Below are 14,126 nucleotides of genomic sequence, written 5' to 3'. Positions count from 1 at the left end.
CTGATTTCCTTTTTCCACTCAACATTCTCAGGCCAACTTGGGTGGCTTATTACATCCTGCATTCAGATTAGTCTGTTTGGACACACCAGGAGAACATAAAAAGTCTGTATAGAAAAATTAGTGATTTAGGGAGGAGGAGTCAAGATGGCAGAGAAGTAGCAGGCTGAGACTACTTCAGGTAGCGGGAGATTAGCTAGATAGCTTATCTAAAGATTGCAAACACCCACAAATCCAATGGGAGATCGAAGAGAAGAAGAACAGCAATTCTAGAAACAGAAAATCAACCACTTTCTGAAAGGTAGGACTGGCGGAGAAGTGAATCCAAAGTGACGGGAAGATAGACCACGGGGGGAGGGGCCTGCTTCCAGCAAGCGGCGGAGCAACGGATCACAAAATCAGGACTTTTAAAAGTCTGTTCTGCTGAGGGACATCGCTCCAGAGTCTTAACTGGGGTGAAGCCCATGCGGGGTCAGCATGGCCTCAGGTCTCGCAGGGTCACAGAAGGATCGGGGTGTCTGAGTGTCGCAGAGCTTACAGGTATTAGAACAGGGAAGCCGTCTACAGAGACAGAGCCGAGGAGTGAGCTCACAGCTCGGGGTTACCTTGAACCGGTCACAGGCTCGGTGAGCTCGGAGCGCAGCCGGAGGCCAGGGTGACAGGAGTAATTGGGCGCTGTTCTCTGAGGGCGCACTGAGGAGTGGGGCCCCGGGCTCTTGGCTCCTCCGGGCCGGCCGGAGACCGGGAGGCCGCCATCTTCATTCCCACCCTCTGGAACTCTATGGAAAGCGCTCAGGGAACAAAAGCTCCTGAAAGCAAACCCGATGGATCGGATTACTCAGACCCACCCCGGGTAAGGGCGGTGCAACTCCGCCTGGGGCAAAGACACTTGAGAATCACTACAACAGCCCCCTCCCCCAGAAGATCAACAAGAAACACAGCCAGGACCAAGTTCACCTACCAAGGAGTGCAGTTTCAATACCAAGGAGAGCAGCAGAATTCCAGAGGAGGAGAAAGCAAAGCAGGGAACTCACGGCTTTCTCCCCATGATTCTTTACCTTGCAGTTAATTTAATTTTTTTTTCTTTTTCAATTTTTTTTCTCTTCTTCTGCTATTTTTTTTTAACTTTTGCCCTTTTCTTTTTTAACGTTTTTTACTAGTTTATCTAATATATATATATTTTTTCCTTTTTATATTTTTTCTTTATTGGTTTTCTGTTTTTTAATTGTTTCTTTTTTGTTTCTTTTTTCTTTCTTTCTGAACCTCTTTTTATCCCCTTTCTCCCCCCTCACAATTTGGGATCTCTTCTGATTTGGCTAAAGCATATTTTCCTGGGGTTGTTGACATCCTTCTAGTATTTTACTTGCTCCTTCATATACTCTTATCTGGAAAAAATGACAAGGCAGAAAAATTCACCACAAAAAAAAAAAAAGAACAAGAGGCAGTACCAAAGGCTAGGGACCTAATCAATATAGACATTGGTAATATGTCAGATCTAGAGTTCAGAATGATGATTCTCAAGGTTCTAGCCGGGCTGGAAAAAGGCATGGAAGATATTAGAGAAACCCTCTCAGGAGATATAAAAGCCCTTTCTGGAGAAATAAAAGAACTAAAATCTAACCAAGTTGAAATCAAAAAAACTATTAATGAGGTGCAATCAAAAATGGAGGCTCTCACTGCTAGGGTAAATGAGGCAGAAGAAAGAATTAGCGATATAGAAGACCAAATGACAGAGAATAAAGAAGCTGAGCAAAAGAGGGACAAACAGCTACTCGACCACGAGGGGAGAATTCGAGAGATAAGTGACACCATAAGATGAAACAACATTAGAATAATTGGGATTCCAGAAGAAGAGGAAACAGAGAGGGGAGCAGAAGGTATATTGGAGAGAATTATTGGAGAGAATTTCCCCAATATGGCAAAGGGAACAAACATCAAAATCCAGGAGGTTCCGAGAACCCCCCTCAAAATCAATAAGAATAGGTCCACACCCCGTCACCTAATAGTAAAATTGACAAGTCTTAGTGACAAAGAGAAGATCCTGAAAGCAGCCCGGGAAAAGAAGTCTGTAACGTACAATGGTAAAAATATTAGATTGGCAGCAGACTTATCCACAGAGACCTGGCAGGCCAGAAAGAGCTGGCATGATATATTCAGAGTACTAAATGAGAAAAAAATGCAGCCAAGAATACTATATCCAGCTAGGCTGTCATTGAAAATAGAAGGAGAGATTAAAAGCTTCCAGGACAAACAAAAACTGAAAGAATTTGCAAATACCAAACCAGCTCTACAGGAAATATTGAAAGGGGTCCTCTAAGCAAAGAGAGACCCTAAAAGTAGTAGATCAGAAAGGAACAGAGACAATATACAATAACAGTCACCTTACAGGCAATACAATGGCACTAAATTCATATCTCTCAATACTTACCCTGAATGTTAATGGGCTAAATGCCCCAATCAAAAGACACCGGGTATCAGAATGGATAAAAAAACAAAACCCATCTATATGTTGACTACAAGAAACTCATCTTAAACCCGAAGACACCTCCAGATTTAAAGTGAGGGGGTGGAAAAGAAATTACCATGCTAATGGACATGAGAAGAAAGCAGGAGTGGCAATCCTTATATCAGATCAATTAGATTTTAAGCCAAAGACTATAATAAGAAATGAGGAAGGACACTATATCATATTCAAAGGAACTGTCCAACAAGAAGATCTAACAATTTTAAATATCTATGTGCCTAACGTGGGAGCAGCCAACTATATAAACCAATTAATAACAAAATCAAAGAGACACATCGACAATAATACAATAATAGTGGGGGACTTTAACACTCCCCTCACTGAAATGGACAGACCATCCAAGCAAAAGATCAACAAGGAAATCAAGGCCTTAAATGACACACTGGACCAGATGGACATCACAGATATATTCAGAACATTTCATCCCAAAGCAACAGAATACACATTCTTCTCTAGTGCACATGGAACATTCTCCAGAATAGATCACATTCTTGGTCCTAAATCAGGTCTCAACCGTTATTAAAAGATTGGAATCATTCCCTGCATATTTTCAGACCACAATGCTCTGAAGCTAGAACTCAATCACAAGAGGAAATTTGGAAAGAACCCAAATACATGGAGACTAAACAGCATCCTTCTAAAGAATGAATGGGTCAACCAGGAAATTAAAGAAGAATTGAAAAAATTCATGGAAACAAATGATAATGAAAACACAACGGTTCAGAATCTGTGGGACACAACAAAGGCAGTGCTGAGAGGAAAATATATAGCGGTACAAGCCTTTCCCAAGAAACAAGAAAGGTCTCAGGTACACAACCTAACCCTACACCTAAAGGAGCTGGAGAAAGAACAAGAAAGAAACCCTAAACCCAGCAGGAGAAGAGAAATCATAAAGATCAGAGCAGAAATCAATGAAATAGAAACCCAAAAAACAATAGAACAAATCAATGAAACTAGGAGCTGGTTCTTTGAAAGAATTAATAAGATTGATAAACCCCTGGCCAGACTTATCAAAAAGAAAAGAGAAAGGACCCAAATAAATAAAATCATGAATGAAAGAGGAGAGATCACAATGAACACCAAAGAAATACAGACAATTATAAGAACATACTATGAGCAACTCTACGCCACAAATTTGACAATCTGGAAGAAATGGATGCAATCCTAGAGACATATAAACTACCACAACTGAACCAGGAAGAAATAGAAAGCCTGAACAGACCCATAACCAGTAAGGAGATTGAAACAGTCATCAAAAATCTCCAAACAAACAAAAGCCCAGGGCCAGATGGCTTCCCGGGGGAATTCTACCAAACATTTAAAGAAGAACTAATTCCTATTCTCCTGAAACTGTTCCAAAAAATAGAAATGGAAGGAAAGCTTCCAAACTCATTTTATGAGGCCAGCATCACCTTGATCCCAAAACCAGACAAGGATCCCAACAAAAAAGAGAACTACAGACCAATATCCTTGATGAACACAGATGCAAAAATTCTCGCCAAAATACTAGCCAATAGGATTCAACAGTACATTAAAAGGATTATTCACCACGACCAAGTGGGATTTATTCCAGGGCTGCAAGGTTGGTTCAACATCCGCAAATCAATCAATGTGATACAACACATTAATAAAAGAAAGAACAAGAACCATATGATACTCTCCATAGATGCTGAAAAAGCATTTGACAAAGTACAGCATCCCTTCCTGATCAAAACTCTTCAAAGTGTAGGGCTAGACAGCACATACCTCAATATTATCAAAGCCATCTATGAAAAACCCACCGCAAATATCATTCTCAATGGAGAAAAACTGAAAGCTTTTCCGCTAAGGTCAGGAACACGGCAGGGATGTCCGTTATCACCACTGCTATTCAACATAGTACTAGAAGTCCTAGCCTCAGCAATCAGACAACAAAAGGAAATTAAAGGCATCCAAATTGGCAAAGAAGAAGTCAAGCTATCACTCTTCACAGATGATATGATACTATATGTGGAAAACCCAAAAGACTGCACTCCAAAACTGCTAGAACTTGTACAGGAATTCAGTAAAGTGTCAGGATATAAAATCAATGCACAGAAACCAGTTGCATTTCTCTACACCAATAACAAGACAGAAGAAAGAGAAATTAAGGAGTCCATCCCATTTACAATTGCACCCAAATCTATAAGATACCTAGGAATAAACCTAACCAAAGAGACTAAGAATCTATACACAGAAAACTGTAAAGTACTCATAAAGAAATTGAGGAAGACACAAAGAAATGGAAAAATGTTCCATGCTCCTGGATTGGAAGAATAAATATTGTGAAAATGTCTATGCTACCTAAAGCAATCTACACATTTAATGCAATTCCTATCAAGGTACCATCCATTTTTTTCAAAGAAATGGAACAAATAATCCTAAAATTTATATGGAACCAGAAAAGACCTCGAATAGCCAAAGGAATATTGAAAAAGAAGGCCAAAGTTGGTGGCATCACAATTCCGGACTTCAAGCTCTATTACAAATCTGTCTTCATCAAGACAGCATGGTACTGCTACAAAAACAGACACATAGATCAATGGAACAGAATAGAGAGCCCAGAAATAGACCCTCTACTCTATGGTCAACTAATCTTTGACAAAGCAGGAAAGAATGTCCAATGGAAAAAAGACAGCCTCTTCAATAAATGGTGTTGGGAAAATTGGACAGCCACATGCAGAAAAATGAAATTGGATCATTTCCTTACACCACACACGAAAATAGACTCAAAATGAATGAAGGATCTCGATGTGAGAAAGGAATGCATCAAAATCCTTGAGGAGAACACAGGCAGCAACCTCTTCGACCTGAGCCGCAGCAACATCATCCTAGGAACATCGCCAAAGGCAAGGGAAGCAAGGGCAAAAATGAACTATTGGGATTTTATCAAGATCAAAACTTTTGCACAGCAAAGGAAACAGTTAACAAAACCAAAAGACAACTGACAGAATGGGAGAAGATATTCGCAAACAACATATCAGATAAAGCGCTAGTGTCCAAAATCTATAAAGAACTTAGCAAACTCAACACCCAAAGAACAAATAATCCAATCAAGAAATGGGCAGAGGACATGAACAGACATTTCTGGAAAGAAGACATCCAGATGGCAAACAGACACATGAAAAAGTGCTCCATATCACTCGGCATCAGGGAAATACAAATCAAAACCACAATGAGATATCACCTTACACCAGTCAGAATGGCTAAAATTAACAAGTCAGGAAATGACAGATGCTGGCGAGGATGTGGAGTAAGGGGAACCCTCCCACACTGTTGGTGGGAATGCAAGCTGGTGCAACCACTCTGGAAAACAACATGGAGGTTCCTCAAAATGTTGAAAATAGAACTACCCTATGACCCAGCAATTGCACTGCTGGGTATTTACCTTAAAGATACAAACGTAGTGATCCGAAGGGGCACGTGCACCCGAATGTTTATAGCAGCAATGTCTATAATAGCCAAACTATGGAGAGAACCTAGATGTCCATCAACAGACGAATGGATAAAGAAGATGTGGTATATATACACAATGGAATACTATGCAACCATCAACAGAAATGAAATCTTGCCATTTGTGACGACGTGGATGGAACTAGAGGGTATCATGCTTAGCGAAATAAGTCAATCGGAGAAAGACAACTATCATATGATCTCCCTAATATGAGGGAGAGGAGATGCAACATGGGAGGTTAAGGGGGTAGGAGAAGAGTAAATGAAACAAGATGGGATTGAGAGGGAGACAAACCATAAGTCACTCTTAATCTTACAAAACAAACTGAGGGTTGCTGGGCGGAGGGGGTTTGGGAGAGGGTGGTGGGGTTATGGACATTGGGGAGGGTATATGCTATGGTGAGTGCTGTGGAGTGTGCAAACCTGGCGATTCACAGACCTGTACCCCTGGGGATAAAAATATATTATATGTTTATAAAAAATAAAATTTAAAAAAAGGCAAAAAAAAAAATAAAAAAATTAGTGATTTATGTTCTTTTTCAGAGAGAAGATGGGAGATGAACTGTTTTAGATAACTTAACACATCCTTTTCTTTCTAAGCTGGGGGTGGGGTGCTCGAGATCTATTTTAACCCCAGCATGTTTTGCAGGGCTCTCATAGCTGATATAGTAGCAGAGAATAACTTAGCAGCCCTTGAACAAAGTTATGCAGTGTGGAGGGGGCAGTTTCTCTGTTTCTTTATTTTCTTCCAGAAGAATCCAATCTTCTGTGTAGGCTGTCTGACATAGGCCATGGCCTTGTCGGTGGCTCCTTAATTAACAAAGAGCTTTTTATTTATCCAGTGCAAAGCTTGTCTTACCTCCTTCCCCTATCCGCTAAGCCAGCCATGCAAATCAGCACGTACTGAGACCTCAAAGAAATCCAACAGTGGACTTAAAAGAATCCACGCAGCTAGCCGAGGTGGGGCGGCGGGGCGGGTGGTTTAATAAGCCTGGTCTCTCCTTTTCTTCTCCTTGCATTCAGTTTTTATAGGACTGTCAATGTGTTTGCTGGGGGAAAATGCTGGGACTCCCAGAGGCAGTCAGGGAGTTGCGATAGTTAAGGGAGCATTGGGAAGGTAAAGGGAAGTGTGGCTTGGACCACAGCCAGTGACTGGACAATTCAGAATTTCCATAGCCTTGTGCTTGGGGAAAAACTTGGCAAAGCTGTAGCCTGAAATATATAAGCCTAGCTTTTTAGCCTCCAGGGCCTCAAACTGTGTATATGTTCCCTTCCCCTATAAGCCTCAGGCTAGCTTTAATCTCTCTTGCAGAGAGTCCTGGGCTGGCTGGTCCAGAGGAGTTGGGGTTCACCTGCAGGCGCTGCCCCCCCCCCAAACAGTTATGAAGACCTCTTGGGCTGTCAGACTCTTGGGGAGCAGCCCCCGCTGCTGGTAGAATTAACATTGTGACTGGCGGCCTTCATACATTCCAGAAAGGGAGGATCTATCTTCTCCAGGAGATTAGTGAGAGGACAAGGGTGCCAGGTTTTCCATGACCTTTACCCTCAACTGAGTCACTGGGGAGCGAACCAGCTACAAAGACACCACTACAGTTGCCTCAGTAATCCCCTCTGAAACTCACTCATCAGAATTAGAAGAGAAAAGATGAGTAATCAACAAAGTAGAAAATGTTTCCCAAGGTCTGAACCCTGGCTCCTGTGTTTGAGTATCTTGCCTAAAAGCCTCCTTTTGTCCCTCCAGTTAAAGCATTATATGGTAGAGGGAAGGGATCCAATGACTATTATCAGAAATGATGTATGCTACTTCTGGGCCAATGCGGTGAAGAACCACTGTGCCATCTCCATCTCCTTTTCCTTTTCAGGGGCAACTTCGAAAGCAATATGCTGATATGGATAAGCAACTAGATCCCTGAGTTATTGGTTGAAGGAAAACTCCTACCAAGCCACCTTGGACTGCTAGTCAGTGAAAATTTAATTTTTGTTGTGTTAAGACACCAAGGTTAGGAGTTGGCCTGTGCCAACCACCAGCAATAATTATCCTAATAGGTTGGTGTTAGGCTAGTTGTTTCCAGGAAAAGTATTCTAGCAAGCAACAGCTATTCTTCAGAATAGGCTGATGGAAGCCTGTTTCTGCCTAGTCTTGCACAGTCTCCACAAGTTTTCACAAGCATCCTTTGTGGGAGCCTGGAGTACTAACCAATCCCTAAAGGACATCTCTGGATTGCTGAGGTCCCTGCAGCTTGATGATTGGAAAGTAACTTCCTCAATGTCCAGGGAGCTCTTACTGAATCTACCAATATTCTGGCTACATAGGCACAACCAGTGGATCTGACTGCATTGATTCAGTCAACAAATGTTTACTATGTACTTATAAAGGTCCAGACAGTCTTCTGGGAGCTGGCATGTATAGTGGCATTTCACCTCTTTCATGGTCCTGCTCCCATCCTCCCAAGATGGCAATTATATAACATGATGGAAAGCACATACTCAGGAACTGAGCTAGGTACCGGACCACATCAAGGACCTCCTCCAACTCCTCAAGAACCCATCAGATAAGAATTCTTCTCTTGCTCTTATAGATAAGGAGCCTGACTTACAGAGAGCCTCCCGGTGACAAGGCCAGGAAGTGCAGAGACTTCTCAGCTCCAGACTCCCTATCTTCTGTACTCTTTTTGCTATACATGGATATTTCAAGATTCCTTCCCAAATTAGTCACACGAGATTCTCAGGATGTTCTCTCCATGGTCAAGTTCATCCAGTAGGCAGAGAACTTTCTTACTAGTCACAGGACAGCTGATTCAGATTCTGGCCCAAGAATCATGAAGTAAGTATGTTTCTAAGAAACATGGATATACACCCCATAGAGTCAGACATAGGACAGGATTTGGAGGAAATCTGGATTGGTCCCTTGTATTCTTCTGGGATTATAGCATACCTTCTTGCTCTGTCCACTCCTCCCCCATTAGCATATTTGTGGAGGAGGAGATAGATGTTATCATCCTTTTGGATGTCTCTTTTCTATGGTCTTCTCCTGTTGGCTGGCAGGGAGATTTTTTTTTCCACTCTAAGTGCATTTTCTTTGATTAGACTTTAGTAAAGAAGGAGAGTAACTGTGAATTAATCCATCAAAGGATTGTTATAAAATATGTCTGTGGCCCTGGTGTGAAGTTTTAATAATAATGATTACTGGATCAGGGATGAGGAGAAAGGTGGGAATTAAAAGAAATTTTCTAAAGTCAAAATGCATATTCTTCAAGTCAGAATGTGAGAGAAAAGAACAGACTAAAGATGCAGACTAAGGAGTCATCTTGTTCCAGAGCCAAAGAAATTGCCAACTCAGTAAAACATCGCCTTTGATACTTTTGCCGTAGGGACTTTCTCTTTAATGGGGGGTAATTAATTATCATCATCCACTCTTACTTAGTAATAATTCTTTTATAGGAACTTGGGCATTCCACTTGAATGTCATTCTCTAACATCTATGCTGGAGGGAAGTAGTTCTTGGGTGGATGAAAATTGCATCCCTGGAGAGCTTCTGCCTTGGGGCACATTCTCCCTAAAACTCTGTGACTCACTAGCTATATGGAGCTTTGAGAGCTAGACGTTTTTTGCAAGGCCGTGGAACCCTGGATCATCATACTTGGTATGGCCCGAGGGAGTGGAAAAGAGTGGACACAACCCTGTTCTTGCTCTGGAGGCAGAAGAACACCATGAGACCCTTGGTGATTACAGAACAGTGATCCACGATGTGCTGGCTTCAGTTCCATCTCTGTTCTATCCAAACAGCATTGGGCAGATCACTTCCTGGGCTGAGCCCTCCAACCTGAGCCAGGCATAGCATGTGCTTCTTCTCCTGACCTCACTCAGCTGTTCACAAAGGTGACTGATCTCATCCAGAGGCTGAGAGTGACAGAGCTCTTCAAGGACAGGTGCAAAATAAATAGAAGCTATTATGACCTCATGATGATTACATGCCTTGAACAAGTGTTGCAGCACCCTGCCCCTGTGCTCATGGCTTTTTCTCTGCTTTCTTTTTGGCTGAGAGTTTGTTCTTTATCATAAAGGTGGATGGTGGGAGGCAGGACGGGGAGTGGGGGACTGACAATTAGAGGGCATCTCAACCAGTCCAGTACTTCACTAGGGCACTTCATCTGGGTTTCCTTGCTGAATTCTCACCACTGTTCTTGATGTCATATCACTTCATTTACAGATGGAAAAAGTGGGGCCCAGAGAAGTTAAATGCCACACTCAAGATGACAGTGCCAAAGCTGGAGTCCATGGGGCCAGAGGCTGGGCCGTTTCCACTTTGCAAGACCACCTTTTAGGTAGAAAAGTAAGGGCAAGAGCGAGTCAAAGCCAGAAGGAGAATGAAACCAGCCTCATCATCCCTGTTCTTCCCATCTATCTTATTGTTTCTTTAGGATTTATTTCTTTTAGAAAAAGGGAGAGAGAGTGAAGAAGGATAGAGAAGAGATAGATGGAGAGAAAAAGAAAGACAGTGAATGGGGGCAGGGGCAGAGGGAGAGGAAGAGAATTCCAAGCAGACTCAGAACTGAGCCCAGAGCTGGACTTGGGGCTCAATCCCAGGACCCTGAGATCATGACCTGAGCTGAACCTAAAAGTTGAATGCTTAATCAACCAAGACACTCAAGTGCCCCTCCCTCTGTCTTACACCAAACCTCCCTCCTTCTAACTTAAACTGTGTCCATCCTGAGAGATCAGTCATGGTGAAATGGCTTGGCTGACCATCTCCTGTTCTGCCCTACATTCCTGATGGCAACATCCCCTTCCCCTTACTCCTCCCCTCTAGCGGCAGTGAGGAGAAATGGCCGCTCACCCCCCTCTTCCAGGGCGAGAGTGCCCTCCTCCCCTCTCCCTGTTGCCATCCCACCCAGAGCCTCACACTGGCTCCTAGACTTGCCAGGCTTTTGGTGACAGGGAAATCAGAGGAGGAATATGGGCTGCCAGGTCGTGTCAGGTACCAGGGACCCATCTGGGGAGATAAATGGAGTGCCCTGCCCTTTCTACATTTTCTGGACCACTGAGAAGATGGAATTCCAGAGATAAAGTTCCCTCCCTCTCCCCACTGTTGGCTCTTGCTAATGGAGCCTGTTGATTTTAATCTTTGAAAGAGGAGGGGAGGGGGACCTTCAGGAGGGCAATGCTGCAGATGCTCCACAGGGCAGCCCAGAGGCCACACGCTTGGTGCTCAGTTCTGGAAAACACCTGTTAATCTTTGTCTCTCCTCTTTAACTGCCATGCATGGCATTTTCTCAGCTGAAATGTGGTGAGAGAAATAGTAGCTTAGGGGCCAGTACTGAACAGAGAGAAAGTGCGTTATGTCTGAGAAATTGATGCTCCAGCTTCTATAAGGATGGAACTGAGATGAAAGATGAGGTGTGTGTGTGTTCAAGAGAGAAGGATGGGTCACTGAAGTCAGATATTAAGAAGAACTTCCAACTTGGGAGGGGTATGATGTTAGGCTAGAGGTGGAAGAAAAAGAGGGTCATTTCTAATAGAGGTCTCAGCTCAGGGGAGAACTCAGAGGAAGGGGATGCACTCAGAGGACAGCTTTTGGGCCAGAAAGTTTGATGGGAGATAAAATAAGGCACAGGCCACCACTAGGATCCCAGAGCCTGAAGGCATCATCCTTCAGTACATTCTGGGCTGGGTGTTCCTTCCTTTTCTATTACAATATCATTATTGTCTTCTAAATAGTTAGCTGCTTTACCTCACAGGCAACGGAAGCAAATTCATACACCAGAGTGGAGCTATTGGCTCAAATGCGTTTCTAACCTCTTAAATTCACATCGTTTCTAATCTTCCAGATCCAGACTGCATCGTCGTGATCTCATGAGAAAACATTTCATACACTCTTTGTCCGTGGCCACATAACTAGCTCTGGAACCTGACTGCGTACACACCCCCTGCCTCTCCTTATGATGCATTCACTGAAGGGTCTTCCTGAGCATCATCTTTTACTAATCACCACAAACAGAATTCTATTTGGTGGAAGAAACTAAAGAGGCTAAGGAATCTGCTCACACCCCTAGAATCACTGAGGAACAGAGCTGGGTGCAAATCTGAGCACCCCAGTTCTAAGACCTGTGCTTGAACCTGATCATTGGAGAGTTCCCCCCTTCTGAGGACCTACACATTACCTGACAGGGTTCCCGCCTACTTACATTCTGTTCTGTTGCTTATTACTTCAGAGCACACTACCCGTCAAACATGGTGCCATAGGATTTGCTTTCTCAATTCTGAGAGTGAGAAATCAGAGAGGGCACATTGGGAATGACTCTTCCTTCTCCATGATGTCTCGGGCTTCAGCTGGGATGGCACAGATGGCTGCAGATTGGAAGAGCCAGGCTGGGGGATCCACTTCCAAGATGGCCTCTTCACTCCCAGATCTGGTGCCTTGACTGGGATGGCTGTCACCTGGGGCATCGACTAATGTCTTCTTTTAGTCATGTTGGTGACACAGAGGGAATTCTTACATGGAGACTCAGGGCTCCAAGAGTGAGTGCCCCAGTGAAAGTGGAACTTCATCCCTTTACAACTAGCCTTGGACATCACCTAGCCTCCCTTTTGCTAGCCACTACTAGCCCAGATGTCTCAGACTCACTCATAGCTAAGGGGAGGGGACACTTCCACCTCTCAGTAGAGGACTGTCAAAGCCCTGGGTGTTATATGCAATGGATAAATAACTGAACTCTACATCTGAAACTAGTGATACGTTATGTTAATTAATTGACGTTAAATAAAATAAGCTAAAAAAATAAAACCACCATATAGGTATTAAAACTCTGTGGGTTGAACACTTCAGATCTAACATAGACCAAGGAAAAAGTACTTGTCACATGTTTTTTTAAACTTTCCTTTTAAGATAAGTTAACAGAAAGTGTTGAGATGGAGAATATGTAGGCTTTTATTTGCCTGAAGGCATCTTCTTCCTCATCACCATGGTGGCACAGGAAAGAAGAGAAAGTGAGTACTATCTGCCTGTGGCATGTTGACCGAAGGGAAAACAAATAGCTCTGTCATCTTGGCTATGGTTCATATTCAAAATCAGCCCACCTGGTCCAGCTTTTCCATTTTACAGCTGAGAAGGCTGAGGCCCAGAGAGGAGGACAGACCTGTGTAGGGCTGTGTGGTTCAATATGGCAACCACTAGACACATGCAAGTACTTAAATTGAAATGAACTAAAATTAAAAACTTGGTTCCTCAGTCACATTGCAAATGTTCTCCAGCTATGCATGGCTGCTGGCTTCTGTGTCGGACAGCACAGATAGAGAACGTTCCTATTTTTGTAGAAACTTCTCTTGCGTAATGCTGTTCTGGAGTCATATAACCAGTCTAGTCTAGGACTGAATCCTAGTCTACAACCCTCTACTCTGCTGACAAGGTCCAGGAGTTTTCCCCAAGGAAGCTGCAGTGACTTGGGGCATTGTCTCCAGAGGCTCAAAGCGCAGAGCCCATCTCTCGTTTTGGCCTGTGCACTTTTCTGGCTGACTCTCTGGTTAACCAGGTGCCACCTCCAGGTGTGCTGAAAGAGGCTGAAGGATGGGGAATGGGTGGCCCTGGGGTCTCTGCTGGGGATGGGGAGGACCTTGGAGATAAACTTTTGGCAGCCCCTTGGAAAGCTAGCCCTTCAGAGTAGGGGGTAAGCCCCCTGCCAAGGAAGGGAGACTCCCTCTCCTCTCACTGCTGTAGACACAACTGCATCACCAGCTTTCCTTTGGCTGCAGTGCTGGCCAGTCAGCAGGCCCCAGCTCCTGTTCTTCAGCCTGGCAGCTCTATGGTATCACCTTCCATCTTGGACAGGGGTCCTCCATTCAAGGTCCTCTTAGATCTGCCAGCCTCCCCCTTCCTTCTTGGGGCCAACATCATTGCCCTCTGCCCTCTTTCCTGCTGTGGTGGGAACAGAGGCATTGGCACCCTTTTCCCCATTCCGTTGCCAGGCGCCACCATAGTCTCCACGGCCCAGTGCCCACTCAAGGGCTGAGTGGCAGATGCCCAAGTCTTGGCTCCTGGCCCCAGCTCCACTCTCAACCTAGTACATGACAATGGTCGTGTCAGTTCTTCTCTATGCACTTCATTTTTTCATCAGCAAAATGAAGCAGAAGATGGGGG

At 43.8% G+C, this 14,126-nt stretch overlaps 1 long non-coding RNA gene across 2 annotated transcripts in view; it reads left to right on the top strand.

The window, feature by feature from the left end:
- Positions 1-12,704, top strand: part of LOC125096120 (uncharacterized) — a 64,471-nt gene extending 51,767 nt beyond the window's left edge. For both annotated transcript variants that reach the window (XR_007126073.1, XR_007126071.1), the window contains 2 exons: positions 7,855-8,816; positions 11,821-12,704. This is a non-coding gene — a long non-coding RNA (uncharacterized LOC125096120). The remainder of the gene's footprint in view (positions 1-7,854; positions 8,817-11,820) is intronic.
- Positions 12,705-14,126: the final 1,422 nt, after the last annotated feature.

The sequence above is a fragment of the Lutra lutra genome, chromosome 3, assembly GCF_902655055.1.
Source record: "Lutra lutra chromosome 3, mLutLut1.2, whole genome shotgun sequence".
Classification (NCBI taxonomy): Eukaryota; Metazoa; Chordata; class Mammalia; order Carnivora; family Mustelidae; genus Lutra; species Lutra lutra.
This window is presented reverse-complemented; position numbering and strand designations above follow the sequence as displayed.